At 38.0% G+C, this 12,410-nt stretch overlaps 1 protein-coding gene across 1 annotated transcript in view; it reads left to right on the forward strand.

The window, feature by feature from the left end:
* CNTNAP2 (contactin associated protein 2) overlaps window positions 1–12,410 on the forward strand; it is a 2,325,186-nt gene that overhangs the window by 1,074,604 nt on the left and 1,238,172 nt on the right. The gene's annotated exons all lie outside the window — the stretch shown is intronic.

The raw sequence follows: 12,410 nt of genomic DNA on the forward strand, positions 1-12,410 counted from the left end.
AGAATTGAGGGCTCCAGATTAGACAGGAGTTATTATATCTTAATCAGAGGATTTATCACTATAGAAAGCCAGCTGAGTTCTTCTCCCACCTCCAGTGATGTATCCTATGACTGTCAATTGACCTGAGATTCCATATCATTTGTTAACTCAAGTAATTGTATGTAATGTCCTCTTAAGACACTTCCAAATCTGTATGCCAATAATTCCAATAATTCATTAATTATCTCAATGTTTATGCACTGAGAAATTATTATTTACCAGGGTTGGAAAAACAACAGAGGTGCTCTTGGAACAAACAAAAAGGTAAACTATTGAAACTCCCAAGCTGAGTTTGCGATTGTACTCTAGGAACTAAAAGTAAAGAGCTGGTTGTAGTTAAGATGGTTGGAGGAAGTGAAAGAAACCCTCCAATGAAAAGATGATTATCATAATGAAGCAACTGTAGAGAGAACTACTTAGCCTTGGAAACATTAGGGGGAGAACTCTGTAGGCTGAAGGAAAACTAAGCACAGAAGTTCTGAAATGAAACCATCTCTCAGATTCTAGGAACCAATGGTTGTCTGGGTATAAGATTCAGTTCAGTTCAGTCGCTCAGTCGTGTCCGACTCTTTGCGACTCCATGAATCGCAGCACGCCAGGCCTCCCTGTCCATCACCAACTCCCGGAGTTCACTCACACTCACGTCTATCGAGTCAGTGGTGCCATCCAGCCATCTCATCCTCTGTCATCCCCTTCTCCTCCTGCACCCAATCCCTCCCAGCATCAGAGTCTTTTCCAATGAGTCAGCTCTTTGCGTGAGGTGGCCAAAGTACTGGAGTTTCAGCTTTAGCATCATTCCTTCCAAAGAACACCCAGGGCTGATCTCCTTCAGAATGGACTGGTTGGATCTCCTTGCAGTCCAAGGGACTCTCAAGAGTCTTCTCCAACACCACAGTTCAAAAGCATCAATTCTTCGGCGCTCAGCCTTCTTCACAGTCCAACTCTCACATCTATACATATTAGGCACCAGGAAAAGATACTGAGAGGGTATGACAAGCAGTGAGGGAGAAAGAGAATCTGATTTCAGGAGAGAGAGAAAAAATTTGAAATAGTCACTTCAGAAAGTGAGAAATGATTACATTATCCAGCAGTGTTGTCACGCAGCAACGTCGAGTGAGAAGTCTGGGATCATAAACTTAAAGTGGAACTAGTTGTCCCATTTTGTGACTTTTCACTAAGAACGAGTGGAAAACTGGCTTCAACAAATTCCGTGTCTGTTTGTTAGTATGAAAGAGTAGACAAGAGAGCCCTTGGGATGTAGTAAATCACTTCATAGACAATAAAATATAAGCTGAAAAGGTAGGAAATGAATATAGGAGAAGGCTGATAAATGGGGAAAAGGGAACATAGTCAATGCAATCAAACCTTTCATGGGTTACAATAGTTTAGTAATAGAGGTACTAGAATAAGTGATCTGGAGGGGGAGATGCCTTATGGAGAATGGGGTTTGAAATCTAGATGTCAGATGTGGTACTGTTTCAGGTTATGAAAAAAGGTCAAGTTGAGCCCCAAGTTGGCTGAGTAAGATGACATGAATTTCATCTTCTTTCACAAACATATCGAAAACATGTCTCATAGAAGACTAATTGGAAACTTGCAGAACTGTACAACCAAGGCTGCAAGAAAGGTTCCCACATCACTGGGTAGGATTGGAAGAAAAGCATCGGATTGGGACCTATGCCCCTAGAAGGGGGCTAAGAAAAAGGAAAATCACATAGGCAGACACTCACCCTGGGCAGTGAGCAGGTCGAGCCACAGACTGAATATCCCAGTCTGGGAGTCTGTGCATAGGAGACAAGCCCACTTGGCTACTCAGAAAACTGCTGAGACAGTTAGAAAGGCCAGAGAAGCCTAGACTCCACTCATGTACAGGTCCTGGCACGGGCTTTCCATCAGCAGTGGAGAGAGGTGGATACCTCCTCACGGAGCTCCTGAATCTGAGCTGAGTGAACCCTTGCCCCACTCACTCCATGCCATGGCTTGCCACTGGATTTAGGGCAGTCAGTTCTTGGCAAAAGACTCAATTTAGGGACAGAGTGATGGCCCAGGGACTTGGGGTGTGTTCCAGATCGAGTAGCACTTTCCATTGTTGGAACTTATGCAAACAGTGTCACAGAAGCAGCCACTTCAGTTCCCGCAACCACAATGCCATGACCCCTAATGCTAGCTGAAGGGATGCTCTGGCCCTGCCCACTCCACACCACTGCCTTGCACTAGAGGTAGGATGAACACAACAGGAGAAAAGACATAACCTTATTGCTACATCTGAGTGGAGTCACAGAGCGCTACACAGGCTATCTGTCTATCCAGTATATCTATCCTATATAGATAGATAGGATATCTGTCTATCTATCCAATCTCTGTAAGCACATGCACCCCATTTTCTACAGCACTCCCCTTCTTTGGGGCAGATTGTCCAGTGCAGGGAGAAGGAAGAAGATACAAAAAGTGAACAGAGCTAGCATAAGCCTAACCCTCAGGGCATCCACTCCATCAACTTCAGAACAGACCCCACCCTTGAAAGAGCAACTGCCAGGAAGTCCCACTCACACTCAGTACCGACTTTAGATCCTGCAACACAAACCACACTTCCTATCAAGGTGACAGTAGCCTGCACACCCTGAGGAAAAATATGGTGGATATCTACATCAAATCCAGCCGTGCATCAAAGATCAAATAAAAAAAAGCCTTGCATGTAGGTTATACAATCTACATAGGCATGCTATCACATGAAAACAACCACTCAAGACCACAATAAATAACTTCCATCTAGATTATGGAGTTAAGTAAAATAAAAATGCAGAGGAACTACTCCCAATTGAGAGAGCAAGAGAAAAATCTCAGGAAGAAAACAATGAAACAGAGATAATCACTCTAACAGACAATAAGTTCAAAAAGTTGGTAATAAAAATGCTAACTAAGAGAATCTAAGCACAGATCATTTTAACAAGGAACTAGAAGCTAGAAGGAAGACCCAATCAAAAATAGATAGTTGTTTCTGAGATAAAAGCACTCAAGAAACAATGAATAGCAGACTAAATGACACAGAAGGCCACACAAGTGATCTTGGAAGATAGAATAATGGAAATCACCCAATCAGAAGAGCAGACAGAAAGGCAAGTGAAACAATGAAAGTGACATACAGGATCTATGGGATAATATAAAATGTGCCAACATGTGCATTATAGGGGTTCCAGAAGGTGGAGAAAGCGAAGGGGATCTAAAATATATTTGAAGAAATAGGCTGAAAACCTCCCAGATGTAAAGAAGGAAACATATCAATGTACAGGAGATATAGAGGGTCTCAAATAAGATGAATCCAAATAGACCCATGGTGACTGCAGCCATGAAATTAAAAGACTCTTACTCCTTGGAAGGAAAGTTATGACCAACCTAGATACCATATTCAAAAGCAGAGACATGACTTTGCCAACAAAGGTTCGTCTAGTCAAGGTTATGGTTTTTCCAGTGGTCATGTATGGATGTGAGAGTTGGACTATGAAGAAGGCTGAGCGCTGAAGAATTGATGCTTTTGAACTGTGGTGTTGGAGAAGACTCTTGAGAGTCCCTTGGACTGCAAGGAGATCAGCCCTGGGATTTCTTTGGAAGGAATGATGCTAAAGCTGAAACTCCAGTACTTTGGCCACCTCATGCGAAGAGTTGACTCATTGGAAAAGACTCTGATGCTGGGAGGGATTTGGGGCAGGAGGAGAAGGGGACAACAGAGGATGAGATGGCTGGATGGCATCGCTGACTCGATGGACATGAGTCTGAGTGAACTGCGGGAGTTGGTGATGGACAGGGAGGCCTGGTGTGCTGCGATCCATGGGGTCACAAAGAGTCAGACACGACTGAGTGACTGATCTGATCTGATCTGAAGACATGTTAATATTATAATTAAAATGGCAAAAGTTAAAGGGAGAATTCTAAAGGCAGCAAGAGAAAAAGTGTCAGTTACAAGGGAACCCCCATAAGGCTATCAGTTGATTTCCCTGCAAAAGCTCTGCAGACCAGAAATGAGTGGCATGATATATTCAAAGTCCTCAAAGAGAAAAACTTGCAATCTAGGGTATTCTACCCATCAAAAGTATCATTTAGAATAGAAGGAGAATTTCCCAAGCAAGCAAATGCTAGGAGAATTCAGCAATATTAAACATACCATAAAAGAAATGTTGATGGGCCTACCATGTATAAACTAGATAGCTAGAAGCTGCTGTATAGCACCAGAAGCTCAGCTTGACACTCTGTGATGACCTAGATGGGTCGGATGGAGGCGTGGGGTGGGAAAGAGGTCTAAGAGGGAGAGGATGTATGTATACATATACTGATTCACTTCATTTTACAGTAGAAACACAGAACTGTAAAACAATTATACTCCAATTAAAAAAAATTTTTTTAATCTATAGGAAAGGAATAATTCCAATAGGAAAGGCAAATATATAAAAGGATTGAAGATCACTTAAATAAACCTGTATGCAGATTAAAAACAAAACAAAAAAAAGTCAGAAAAGCAACTATATCTACAAAGACATACTGTATAATATCACTTATATGTGGTCTCTAAAAAATAATACAAATGAAGGTATATGCAAAACAGAAGCAGACTCAGAGACATGGAAAACAAATTTGCATTGCCCAAAGGAGAAAGGGAAGGGGGAAGACAAATCAGGGGTATAGGACTAACAGCCCCAAAATTCTGTATATAAAATAGAAAAGCAACAAGGGTATACTATACAGAACAGAGAATTATACCCACCAACTTATAATAACCTATAGTGGAGTATAATCTGCAAAAATACTGAATCACTATGCTATGCACCTTAAACTAACACAATATTGCAAATTAACTGTACTTCCATTCAAAGAAAATGCAGGTATGTCGGTGGGAATTTAGTGTCAGGGAATTGGAGGAATCGGTTGTTGGAGGGGAGGTCGTCAGAACCTCTCAAGCCAAGGTGTGTGATGTGCATCTAGTAAATGTTGACCCATCAGAGCCTGTCCCGGAAAGACAGGGAGGAGGCAGCTGGCATTGGCTTTCAGGGGTTCTCAGGAACATAGAAACAATCTCAAACTACCCAGCCCATGGCACTTTTTGTTTATTTCCTCAAAGCAACAACAGTATTTTTTAAATTCCTCCCCAATTTAGAGTTTAAGTTCTTTCCTTTCTGTTTTTGGAAGCTGAAAATCCTGTAAATTTTTGTCAACAACTGATCAGACCCTTTTCATATTATTCAAAAAGCATGTGACATTATGAACCTTAATTTTCTTGGAAATTACTATTTCCATTGAATACACTTTGGAGTATATCACAACTATAATTTAGTACATTTTGTCATCAGACACCAGGAAATCATCTACATTATAGCACCTCTACTCACCACCTCCCACCATTTCTTCCAGGCACACTCATTGCAGATGCTTGCTCCAGTAATGTACTAGTTGTTATAATTTATGGCATAACATACTAAAATAATTTCTCCAACTCTAATTTATACTAAAGTTTTAGTTATATTTACCCAATATTATAAGTCAATTATTTTGAAAAATATAAGTATAAAATATTGAATTAAGTATTAATTCTATTAGAAATATTGCATTTTCTTTTTAATAATTACCTAATATTGCTGGATACTCAGTAAATGCTATAAAGTAATATTTTAATTTCTAACATAAATTATTTAATCTTCTTTCATTGCCTGATGGGATTTTTTAATTCATTAATTTAAAAATAAACCTTAGTATTGCATGCTTTTATATGCATATATTACTTATACTGTTCATTTTTTCTTCTTTCAGTGGCTGTATATATATATATATATATATATTCCCAAGTCACTTCCTAAACTGTGTCTATTTCAGTGTTATTGATCTGTATTATTCTTGGTACAGATTTTTATGTGAATGTCAACAGTTTTTAACCTACCTGAGTTTCTGCTATCACTGCTGTAAAATCTCGGTAATACAGTATCTCACTGAATTATGAGAGCTAAATTATATGATGCAAATAAATGGAATTATAAAGATGTCTAAAAACAAAGCATTATAGTATGTAATAATCAATACCATGCATAAATTGATTCACATATAATCATGTCCTGTTGCCATTTGATGTAAGACCCTGAGCTAGTCCTGGCCAGGCATCTTTCCTGATTTCCCTTAGTCTTTTAGCTGAAATTCATATTTAAAAAAATGAAAAGACACACATTGTGATGGCTAATTAATAGGGCAAAGTAAAGTAATTATTTCTAAGAATTTTAAATGGTTGGCTAAGGTATTATTATTTTTTTTTTATCCAGCATCGTGCATTGAACCTGGACTGGCATCTCGTTTCATACATGACATTTCACATGTTTCAGTGCCATTCTGCCAAATCTTCCCACCCTCTCCCTCTCCCACAGAGTCCATAAGACTGTTCTATACATCAGTGTCTCTTTTGCTGTATCGTATACAGGGTTATCGTTACCATCTTTCTAAATTCCATATATATGCATTAGTATACTGTATTGGTGTTTTTCCTTCTGGCTTACTTCACTCTGTATAATAGGCTCCAGTTTCATCCACCTCATTAGAACTGATTCAAATGTATTCTTTTCAATGGCTGAGTAATACTCCATTGTGTATATGTACCACTGCTTTCTTATCCATTCATCTGCTGATGGACATCTAGGTTGCTTCCATGTCCTGGCTATTATAAACAGTGCTGCGATGAACATTGGGGTACACGTGTCTCTTTCCCTTCTGGTTTCCTCAGTGTGTATGCCCAGCAGTGGGATTGCTGGATCATAAGGCAGTTCTATTTCCAGTTTTTTAAGGAATCTCCACACTGGCTGTACTAGTTTGCATTCCCACCAACAGTGTAAGAGGGTTCCCTTTTCTCCACACCCTCTCCAGCATTTATTATTTGTAGACTTTTGGATCGCAGCCATTCTGACTGGTGTGAAATGGTACCTCATAGTGGTTTTGATTTGCATTTCTCTGATAATGAGTGATGTTGAGCATCTTTTCATGTGTTTGTTAGCCATCTGTATGTCTTCTTTGGAGAAATGTCTATTTAGATCTTTGGCCCATTTTTTGATTGGGTCATTTATTTTTCTGGAGTTGAGCTGTAGGAGTTGCTTGTATATTTTTGAGATTAGTTGTTTGTCGGTTGCTTCATTTGCTATTATTTTCTCCCATTCTGAAGGCTGTCTTTTCACCTTGCTAATAGTTTCCTTTGATGTGCAGAAGCTTTTAAGGTTAATTAGGTCCCATTTGTTTATTTTTGCTTTTATTTCCAATATTCTGGGAGGTGGGTCATAGAGGATCCTGCTGTGATGTATGTCAGAGAGTGTTTTGCCTATGTTCTCCTCTAGGAGTTTTATAGTTTCTGGTCTTACGTTGAGATCTTTAATCCATTTTGAGTTTATTTTTGTGTATGGTGTTAGAAAGTGTTCTAGTTTCATTCTTTTACAAGTGGTTGACCAGATTTCCCAGCACCACTTGTTAAAGAGATTGTCTTTAATCCATTGTATATTCTTGCCTCCTTTGTCAAAGATATGGTGTCCATATGTGCGTGGATTTATCTCTGGGCTTTCTATTTTGTTCCATTGATCTATATTTCTGTCTTTGTGCCAGTACCATACTGTCTTGATAACTGTGGCTTTGTAGTAGAGCCTGAAGTCAGGTAGGTTGATTCCTCCAGTTCCATTTTTCTTTCTCAAGATCGCTTTGGCTATTCGAGGTTTTTTGTATTTCCATACAAATTGTGAAATTATTTGTTCTAGCTCTGTGAAGAATACTGTTGGTAGCTTGATAGGGATTGCATTGAATCTATAAATTGCTTTGGGTAGTATACTCATTTTCACTATATTGATTCTTCCAATCCATGAACATGTTATATTTCTCCATCTATTAGTGTCCTCTTTGATTTCTTTCACCAGTGTTTTATAGTTTTCTATATATAGGTCTTTAGTTTCTTTAGGTAGATATATTCCTAAGTATTTTATTCTTTTCATTGCAATGGTGAATGGAATTGTTTCCTTAATTTCTCTTTCTGTTTTCTCATTATTAGTGTATAGGAATGCAAGGGATTTCTGTGTGTTGATTTTATATCCTGCAACTTTACTATAATCATTGATTAGTTCTAGTAATTTTCTGGTGGAGTCTTTAGGGTTTTCTATGTAGAGGATCATGTCATCTGCAAATAGTGAGAGTTTTACTTCTTCTTTTCCAATTTGGATTCCTTTTATTTCTTTTTCTGCTCTGATTGCTGTGGCCAAAACTTCCAAAACTATGTTGAATAGTAATGGTGAAAGTGGGCATCCTTGTCTTGTTCCTGACTTTAGAGGAAATGCTTTCAATTTTTCACCATTGAGGATAATGTTTGCTGTGGGTTTGTCATATATAGCTTTTATTATGTTGAGGTATGTTCCTTCTATTCCTGCTTTCTGGAGAGTTTTTATCATAAATGGATGTTGAATTTTGTCAAAGGCTTTCTCTGCATCTATTGAGATAATCATATGGTTTTTGTTTTTCAATTTGTTAATGTGGTGTATTACATTGATTGATTTGCGGATATTGAAGAATCCTTGCATCCCTGGGATAAAGCCCACTTGGTCATGGTGTATGATCTTTTTAATGTGTTGTTGGATTCTGATTGCTAGAATTTTGTTTAGGATTTTTGCATCTATGTTCATCAGTGATATTGGCCTGTAGTTTTCTTTTTTTGTGGGATCTTTGTCAGGTTTTGGTATTAGGGTGATGGTGGCCTCATACAATGAGTTTGGAAGTTTACCTTCCTCTGCAATTTTCTGGAAGAGTTTGAGCAGGATAGGTGTTAGCTCTTCTCTAAATTTTTGGTAGAATTCAGCTGTGAAGCCGTCTGGACCTGGGCTTTTGTTTGCTGGAAGATTTTTGATTACAGTTTCAATTTCCGTGCTTGTGATGGGTCTGTTAAGGTTTTCTATTTCTTCCTGGTCGAGTTTTGGAAAGTTGTACTTTTCTAAGAATTTGTCCATTTCTTCCTCGTTGTCCATTTTATTGGCATATAATTGTTGATAATAGTCTCTTATGATCCTTTGTATTTCTGTGTTGTCTGTTGTGATCTCTCCATTTTCGTTTCTAATTTTATTGATTTGATTTTTCTCCCTTTGTTTCTTGATGAGTCAAGAAAATAAGGTATTATTTTTAAGTTAAATATTTCCTAAAAATTATTCTAAAATTTTCTGTACATCGAATGGTAACCCGTTAGATACCTGAACTCATCTGAAATCATTACACTATGTTTCTGGGTTTAGAGGAACAGAACTAACAGGATTTCAGTCTGTCAATCTATATAGAGAGAAATGTCTCATAAGGAATTGGCTTTTGCAATTGTGGGGGCATAAAGATTCCATTTCCAAGCTGGAGACACAGTTGTATTTTCCAGTCTGAGTCCAGAGTGTGAGAACCAGAAGCATGGGTGGGGTACACCCCAGTCTGAGGGCACCCATGTTTCAACTCAGTCAGGAAGAGAGAGCAGATCCCACTTTCCCCACATTTTTGTTTTTTCGAGCCCTCAACATTGGATGAAGCCCACGGACACTGGAGAGGGCAATCAGCTTTACTCAACCTACTGATTCAGATGCCACCTCATCCCGAAACACCCTCACAGACACACCAGAGATAATATTTAACCTCTCTGAGCACACCAACATACACACATATAATCCAAATTTAGATTTTAGTTTATTAAAGGACATTTTGAACACATTGAAATGAACCTTCATCACTACTTAAAATTACAAAATTTCTAAGATCCCCTTGTTTCTTCTAAGATCTCATTAGGAAAACTGTATGTACAGCAAATTATATTGTTCTTACTTGTTTTGAAAGCATGTTAACTCATAAACTTTATATTTTATTCCAGTGTAACAGAACTTACTAACATCACCATCAAAGTGCAATGAAATTTGCTCAGTTGTCTCTGACTCTTTGCGACCCCAGGGACTATATAGTCCATGGAATTCTCCAGCCCAGGATACTGGACTGAGTAGCCTTTCTGATCTTCCCAACTCAGGGATCCAACCCAGGTTTCCCACATTGAGTCTGGATTCCTTACCAGCTGAGCCACAAGGGAAGCCCAAGAATACTGTAGTAGGTAGCCTATCCCTTCTCCAGTGAATCTTCCCAACCCAGGAATCGAACCCATGTCTCCTGCATTGCAGGTGGATTCTTTACTGCACTGTCAGGGAAGCCCAAACACACACACAGAATGATGGGCTTTGAGAATGAGCTGTAATGTGTTTATTTTTGTTTATTTCTACTTCTGAGGACAGAGTGTCAACATTTAAACTTTTTGTTTTCAGTTAATTTCTAGAGCTAAATTGCAGAAAGTTCATCAACATATCTTTCAGATTCTCTGTTATACGCCATAAGCCCTTCTCTGGGCTGGATGTGGAAGAATAAAGAAGAAAACCAGGGTCTTTAGTCCCAGAGGTCACTACAGTCTAGGAGGAAGACTTGGGTCATAAGCAAGCAAACTACATAAAAATATAATTTAAGATTATGACCGTGTCATGAAGAAGGTAAATAGTAACACAATAGAGCATCATGAGAAGCAGTGGGAGACTGGATTAGGATATGTGGTTAGGAAAAACTTCTCAGAGATGGTAATTAACCATGTGATGACAAGAGATACATGACTCTCAGATGAAAGAAAATTGAAGACAGTGGCAGCTTCATGAAATAGGAAATAAAGTAAAATAATATCAGGGATGAATTAAATAACAAAGATCCACTAGAGTATATTAGACTGCAAATGTCCAAATATTATACACACTCTTCCTGAAAATACAATCATTTACAAGACTGGAGTACTCTTAATATTGAAACCAGATAAAGTCACTAAGAGAGAAGAAACTAAAGCCCATGTTATACTTGACATAATATAAAAATCCTCAATGACATATAAGCAAAGGAAATACAATAATCTATGAAAAATGTGCTACTCCATGACTAAGTTATGTTTAGACTATATATATAAGGACATACCAATATTGGAAAATCCCATAAATATAGTAAACCCATTGCCAGTCTAAAAGAAAAAAAAAAACAGTCATTCCAATAAATACAGAATACATATTAATAATATATAACACCCATCTTTGAAACATATAAATACCATCATATATTTTAATCCTGTGATAGGATGCTTAGTAGAGGCACTTCTATTCCATTTTTAATTGGAGATTCAAGCCAGCATTCTAAGAAAGATGGATGATAGATGAGAGTAGGAAGCCCAAAAAAAGACTGAGTCTTTAACCGTGATGGCATATCGGATCTACATCCAATAAGTGGAGTTAAGAAAGAAGTCGTCACCAGCAAGTGATGCATATATTTAAAAAATTAACTCGAGACATTTAAGGCTTCAATGTTAAAAAATAAGGTTTTGAAATTCTTATAAAAATGTACAGGTATCTTTTAGATTTGGGGTTGGGGAAATTTTTCTTATGGAAGACACAGAGGACTGACTATAAAACTTGATACATGTAATAATTTTCTTATCAAAAGATATGTCAAAGAAAGTGAAAAAAGTTAAAAAATGCCAGAAGATCTATATCCAACAGACAATTAGTTAATAATAAGGATATATGCTGCTGCTGCTGCTGCGTCGCTTCAGTCATGTCCAACTCTGTGCGACCCCATAGACGGAAGCCCACCAGGCTCCCCTATCCCTGGGATTCTCCAGGCAAGAACACTGGAGTGGGTTGCCATTTCCTTCTCCAGTGCAGGAAAGTGAAAAGTGAAAGTGAAGTTGCTCAGTCGTGTCTGACTCTCAGCGACCCCATGGACTGCAACCTACCAGGCTCCTCTGTCCATGGGATTTTCCAGGCAGGAGTACTGGAGTGGGGTGCCATCGCCTTCTCCAAATAAGGATATATAGAGAGCTGTAAATCTATAAGTGAAACACTACTAATGAATGGGGAAAAAAGACAAAGAAGAGAAACAAGCAATTCCGAGAAGTGGAAAAATTAATGAAAAAACATATTTAACATTATTTAGAATTAGGGAAAAGTTAAAGATCACATAAATAAATGAGTTATAATTTTATATATAATCAATAGGCAAATTTGAAAATACTGACAATATGAAGACTTTAAGATCATGCAACTTAAAATTGGAAAGATTGACAATAGCATATAATTTAACAGAAGGAAAGTTTTAAAAAAAGGAATGAGAGGAAGAAAAAGATTAGACTGAAATACAGGCAGAAGCCAAATTATGTTGGACTTTGAATACTGTGGTAAAGAATTGGGATTTTATTCTAAGTAAATGGCAATATCAGGATGAGATAGTCCCAGAAATATACTTTAGATAAGTTACATATGATCACTTCTGAGCTTATGACAATG

Source organism: Bos javanicus, chromosome 4, assembly GCF_032452875.1.
Source record: "Bos javanicus breed banteng chromosome 4, ARS-OSU_banteng_1.0, whole genome shotgun sequence".
NCBI classification, from domain to species: domain Eukaryota; kingdom Metazoa; phylum Chordata; class Mammalia; order Artiodactyla; family Bovidae; genus Bos; species Bos javanicus.